We start from the raw sequence: 7,153 nt of genomic DNA, 5'->3' as shown, positions 1-7,153 counted from the left end.
AGGGAGATTCTGAGAATAGGAATTGGGATGAGAGAGATTTTGGGAAGAGGAATGGGGACGAGGGAGATTCTGAGAATAGGAATGGGGATGAGATGAGGGAGATTCTGAGAATAGGAATGGGGATGAGGGAGAATCTGGGAAGAGGAATGGGGATGAGAGAGATTTTGGGAAGAGGAATGGGGATGAGGGAGATTCTGATAAGAAAAATGGGAATGAGTTAGATTCTGGGAAGAGGGTAAGGGCCGTAGAGGGAGATTCTGGGAAGAGAGRTATGGCCGTGGAGGGAGATTCTGTGAAGAGAGTTATGYCCGTGGAGGGGCTTTTGAAAGGAGGGTGTCTTTATTTAACAGGAGGAATTATGCTCTGACTGAACTTTGTTTATCTCCATCCAAGAATACTAAATGATTGGAAACAAAGGAAATATTGTCACACTAACGGCTTCAAGTTTAATATCTTGGCATACGTGATGCCATTTGAAAGCAGATGTCACCAAGACCATCCCTCATTTTCAATATATTTTTATATAGAACACAACTCACTCAGTATATCACTTCATAKCAAACCACCCATCTGAAACCATCTGAAACATACTTTGATTGAATCTGCCCTATATAGGGCTCTCGAGTGGTGCAGCGGTCTAAGACACTTCATCTCAGTGCTAGAGGCATCACTACCGACTGTAGTGTTCGATTCCAGGCTGTATCACAACCGGCCGTGATTGGGAGTTCCATAGGGCGGCCCACAATTGGCCCGGCGCTGTTAGGGTTTGGCCGGGMTAGGCTGTCATTGTAAATAAGAATTTGTTCTTAACGGACTCGCCTAGTTAAATAAAAACATTTGTTAACCTTCCTAAACCTATAACGCTATAACAACATCACACCACCTTATGGATTCCAAAAAACTCATCCTGGTGATTAGAACAGTGGTTTTATGGAAATACCTTATTTACATAAGTATTCAGACCTTTTGCTATGAGACTCGAAATTGAGCTCAGGTGCATCCTGTTTCCATTGATCAACCTTGAGATGTTCCTACAACTTGATTGGAGTCCACCTGTGGTAAATTCAATTGATTAGAGATGATTTGGAAAGGCACACACCTGTCTATATAAAGGTCCCACAGTTGACAGTGCATTGTCAGAGCAAAAACCAAGCTATGAGGTCGAAGGAATTGTCTGTGTCGAGGCACAGATCTGGGGAAGGGTACCAAAAAATGTCTTCAGCATTGAAGGTCCCCAAGAACACAGTGGCCTCATTATTCTTAAATGGAAGAAATTTGGAACCACCAAGACTCTTCCTAGAGATGACCGCCCGGCCAAAACTGTGCAATCTGGGGAGAAGGGCCTTGGTCAGGGAGGTGACCAAGAACCCGATGGTCACTCTGACAGAGCTCCTGAGTTCCTCTGTGGAGATGGGAGAACCTTCCAGAAGGACAACCATATKTGCAGCATTCCACCAATCAGGCRTTTATGGTGGAGGTGGCAAGATGGAAGCCACTACTCAGTAAAAGGCACATGACAGCCCTCTGGGAGTTTGCCAAAAGGCACCTAAAGAACTCTCAGACCATGAGAAACAAGATTCTCTGGTCTGATGAAACCAAGYTTGAACTATTTGGACTGATGCCAAGCGTCACATCTGGAGGAAACCTGGCACCATGCCAACGGTGAAGCATGGTAGTGGCAGCATCATGCTGTGGGGATGTTTTTCAGCTGCAGGGACTGGGAGACTAGTCAGGATRGAGGGAAAGATGAACGGAGCAAAGTACAGAGAGATCCTTGATGAAAACCCTGCTCCAGAGTGCTCAGGACCTCAGACTGGTGCGAAGGTTCACATTCCAACAAGACAACAACCCTAAGCACACAGCCAAGACAATGKAGAAGTGGCTTCGGGACTCTGAATGTCCTTGATTGGCCCAGCCAGAGCCTGGACTTGAACCCGATCGAACATCTCTGGAGAGACCTGAAAATAGCTGTTTAGCGACGCCTCTTATTCAACCTGACTGAATTTGAGATGATCTGCAGAGAAGAATGGGAGAAACTCCCCAAGTACAGGTGTGCCAAGCTTGTAGCAACATACTCAAGAAGACTCAAGGCTGTAGATTGGTGAGGGAAAAAACTAACAATTTAATCAATTTTAGAATATTGGTACAACGTAACAAAATGTGGAAAAAGTCAAGGGGTCTGAATACTTTACGAATGCACTATAGGTATAAAGGCCGAGACAATAAGAAGACACAGTGGCAGAATACATTCAAACACACCTTTGTTTCATCACAAAACCGGAGAGCAACCTCTGTCTGGTGAAGTCCACAAAGCATATTGCATGTACAGTACCAGACAGTACATGACCTACAGCATGGTCGTGCGTGTGCGTGTGCGCGCGTGCGCGTGCGCGCGCGCGTGCGTGCGTGTGTGTGTGTGTGTGTGTGTGTGTGTGCGTGTGTGTGTGTGTATGTGGACTGTCCATGTTTCCCATCCTCATGGCTCCTCTCCCTGGTCTTTGATGGTCTTTGACCAATTTTCTCTCTGCTTTCCTTCTCGCATTACTATTGTTTATTTAAATTGGATTTAGAGGACCTGAGAGTCTCAGTACTAGGGAGGGGATAACTGGTCCTAAAAAGAAAGGAGAAGACAGACAGAAAACGAGTATGCTAAAGCGAGAGACAGAATACCTGTTTATGGTTTGTTATCAGGGTTAGGTAGAGACCACCCAGGCTCCTCACTGTGGTGTTATAGTGGGTCCACTGGTCCTCTGACTCAGCACTCCTCTGAGGGGTGTAATACAAAGCCAGCTATCTTTTTAAAAATCTAACAGTAGCGTGTCACGACTTCCACCGAAGGTGGCTCCCCTGCCTGTTCGGMCGGCGCTCGGCCACCGATCCCCTTTTCCTTTTCTGTTTGTTTTGTCTTCTTGGTTGCACCTGTTTCTTGTTTGAGTTTTGTTTCAGGGCTATTTAAGCCTGTTAGGCCCGCCTGCTTTTGTGCTGGCTTGTTCTCTGTTTGTCTAGGTTGGTTGCGTGTTTTGTTCACTGACTGTTTGGTGTCCAGTTTTGGGTTGGACGTATTTATTTTCGCCTGTCGTTTTTGCCGTTACTTTTGGATACCGTAATAAAGTTCGGTTTTCCCCATTATCCTCTGCTCTCTGCGCCTGACTCCGCACCCACCACAGCTGTGTGACATAGCTGTATCTTTTATCTCTCTGTTTTTGATCATTTTCCTTCAATTCGCAAGAGGCTGATTGTAATCTCACCGGAGAAAGCATCCAAGACGCTGATTGTAATCTCACCGGAGAAAGCATCCAAGACGCTGATTGTAATCTCACCGGGGAAAGCATCCAAGACGCTGATTGTAATCTCACCGGGGAAAGCATCCAAGACGCTGATTGNGACGCTGATTGTAATCTCACCGGGGAAAGCATCCAAGACGCTGATTGTAATCTCACCGGGGAAAGCATCCAAGACGCTGATTGTAATCTCACCGGAGAAAGCATCCAAGACGCTGATTGTAATCTCACCGGAGAAAGCATCCAAGAGGCTGATTGTWTCTCACCGGAGAAAGCATCCGAGCGAGTGAAACAACGACCTTCTGTCTCTGTATGTGTTAGCCATCTATCTGATGCCGTTTGATCATGAAGAGTATGACATTGATGCCACCCATAACATTGAATGCAAGTGAAGCCAGTGAGCATTTGGCCTCCATTGATAAAAAATATTTTAATAATAGCCAATCAGCTACACTGAGTGAGCTCGACTGTGAATGGTCCTGGAACACCAGAAACATTTTTCAACGGAAGCAAATTTGCATTTTGAATTAACCTTTATTTAACTAGGCAAGTCAGTTAGGAACAGATTATTCTTTACAATGTCAACCTACCAGGGAACAGTGGGTTAACAGCCTTGTTCAGGAGCAGAACAACAGATTTCTACCTTGTCAGCTCGGGGATATGATCCAGCAACTTTTCAGTTACTTGACCAACGCTCTAACCACTAAAATCGCATCAAGAGAAATACATAATTGACAGTTATAACTTGAATTGTTGCATCTCATTGTGTTGTTGTCCTCCGGTGGGTAGCTAGCTAGCTAAAATTGGCCCTTTTCCTAAATTAGTCATGGATGGAGATAGGGATTTGGACTTGCGGTTCAATATGTAGCTAGATGTAGAAGGCTAATGTTATCTAGCTAACGTTGGCCTTGAAAGGATGTTAGGCTAGCTATCTGTCCGTACAGATACCCAGGCCGTCGGGAGCGGCATGAAAACCAGCCACTAGAGGCAACAGTGAGTGCTATTATCATCAATTAGGGTTGGATTTTGCTAGGGATTTGTGGATGTGGATGGCAGATGGGCATAGAGACGTGAGCTCTGGCTCCAAGTGTTGCTCCAAGTGTCCAAGTGTTCAATCCTAGTGATAGGCAGTTGTTTTTGACCTTAACCCTTAACCCTTAACTTAACCATTCGGAATGAATGTCTAAACTTATCCTAAACTTGCCACCCAGGGTCCAGCAGGAAGAGCAACCCAAGTTGTCCAAAACACCTTGAAATTTCACATTTCGAAACGACTTCGAAATTTGACGTTTGGAGAAAGGTGAACGAACGTCGGAATCTGAAGTCAAATTGGTCAAACCGTGAGATCTTGCTGGAAACACACACCATGCATGCACGCACACACACACACTGTCTCTCTCCCTCTATCTATCTCTGACCTCCCTCTCTCCCTCTCCCTCTCCCTCTCTCCAACCTCCCTCCCTCCCCCTCTCTCTCTCTGTCTCTCTCTCTCTCTCTCTCCCTCTCTGTCAGTCACTGCCACAGTCTGTATGCTGTGGAGGAGCCAGGCTGGCTGAGACTTGGGGAGCTAGCCCTCCATGGGGGGAGAGAGAGGGGGAGAGGTGGGAGATAAGTTTACTTCAGAGACCATGACATAACTAACATCAAGACATGACACTGGGACACTGACCAGGACTACTGGGGAGGAAACTAGCATGGATAGAGGGAGGGAGGGAGGGAGGGAGGAACGTTTCAGATAGCTTTAATTTCCAATGCCAGAGATGATCCAGTATGCTGTCAGAGGCCCTTTGCGTTTACAGGACTACAATCTTAGAACATAAGGTTCCAAAAGGGATCTTTGGCTGTCCCCACAGGAAAGCCCTTTTTTGGTTCCATGAAGAACCCTCTGTGTAAAGGGTTTTAGATGGAACTCAAAAAGGTTCTTCAAAGGGTTCTCCCTATGGGGACAGCCAATGAACCCTTTTAGGTTCTAGATAGATTTTTTGAAGATAAATGATGTGTCAATGTGGTCTGTAGACTTTAATTTAATAATAAACTTCTATGACTTTTTGATAATTGCCCTTTAATTTTCAAGAGGGGAAAATATTCATCTGTCAGTCACCTGAACCTTTTTTGAATGATTCACGTCTCAGGCATGTTGACTCAATAATAGGCCCATCTCCCTTACCTGGTAGCGCCGTCATCCGGGAGGCTTGATTGCCATGTCGACCCTGTGAAAGATCGGGAGCTTGTAAATTGTTTGACGGTCTTACATTTCTGCCGCAGGATAAAATTAACTGTTTACCCAAGCGGCTAAGTCGTTTTAAAAACTAAACGTCCGTTTGTATACCGAAATGACCACAGCCTGTATAAATGACCAAGACACGTTAACATAACACCTCAGGGGTTGTGGGAGCAGTTACTAAGCATTGAGAAAGGACGAGAGAAAGTGGGAGAAGAAGTACAGAATAGTTCAAGGGAGTAATGACATGAAGACCTGGCTCATGTATAGTTTAATAAATACTGTTTTCCATAAACAACAGAAGAAGAGAATGTGTTATTAACGTGACTGTTGGTCCATTTGAGTTGCCTGGAATGATGTAATGAGTCACATGGCCCTTATGACAGATACTGAAGTACCTGGCGTTATTGGCATTGCACCTTATTGTTCAATAAAATCAGGTGATCAATATGAGACGGGACTTTTTTTTATTAGGATGAACATTTAAATGATTTTAGAGTATTAGTAGCCTAGTGGTTAGAGCGCTGGGGCCAGTAACCAAACGGTTGCTGGATCGAATCCCCGAGCTGACAAGGTAAAAATCTGTCGTTCTGCCCCTGAACGAGGCAGTTAACCCACTGGTCCCTGATACGCGGTCAATGTAAATAAGAATTTGTTCTTAACTGACTTGCCTAGTTCAATAAAGGTTTAATTTTAAAATAAATCTATGTGGAAATAGGTGAAGCCAAGTCTCACAGGCACACACCACACACACCACACACACACACAGCTATCACACGCGGGCGGGTGGACACACAGTATGCACACCACACACACCACGCCACACACACCACGCCTCACACACACCACCACACTCGCCTCATGGAAACACACACCATACAGTGACATACATCGGTACAAAAAACACAGCCACTGCCTCTGTGTTGGTCAAGTGAGCTTTTTTTCAGAATGGAAACTTTGCAGTGGACCTTAAAGGCAAATAGGATGACTGTGTGCTTTGCCTGGCCAGAACTTTTAGTCTTATGCTCCTGGAGATAGCAGCGGACAGTAAACCTACTACCCGCCCCTCACCACCTCTTAACAACCTGCCTGCAATAGTTGGATACACACAGGAAATACCTGCATACTTACAGTCAGCACTGTAATCAGAAGTGAGCGCAGAAGAGGGAGGACAGGTAAGAGAGACAGAAGAAGAGAGAGGAACGTAAGAGAGAGAGACGATGATAGAGAGCAGAGAGACTAAGAGAGAGAGAGAGAGGTAGAGAGAGTCAGTAAGAGAGAGAGTAAGAAAGAGAGGAAGACAGTAAGAGAGAGAGGAACAGTAAGAGAGAGAGACAGTATAGGAGAGAGACAGTAAAGAGAGCAGAGACAGTAAGAGATGAGATCAGTAGGAAGAGAGAGTAGGAGAGAGAAGAGACAGTAAGAAAGAGAGACAAGTAAGAGAGAGAGAGACAGTAAGAGAGAGAGACGAGAAGAGAAGAGGACATAAGGAGAGTGCAGTAAAGAGATAGAGTAGGAGAGAAGGTGACAGTGCAGACAGTAAGAGAGAGACAGAGAGATAGATATGGTGAGGGAGTAGACTGAAAGTCAAACCTATAAGAGGAGGGGTAAAGCCTCACTGGTGGTGAAGCTAAGGAGGGGGGGGAGCGCT

This window comes from Salvelinus sp. IW2-2015, unplaced genomic scaffold, assembly GCF_002910315.2.
Source record: "Salvelinus sp. IW2-2015 unplaced genomic scaffold, ASM291031v2 Un_scaffold712, whole genome shotgun sequence".
NCBI lineage: Eukaryota > Metazoa > Chordata > Actinopteri > Salmoniformes > Salmonidae > Salvelinus > Salvelinus sp. IW2-2015.
The sequence above is the reverse complement of the archived record's forward strand: the minus strand, read 5'-3'. Positions refer to the sequence as shown.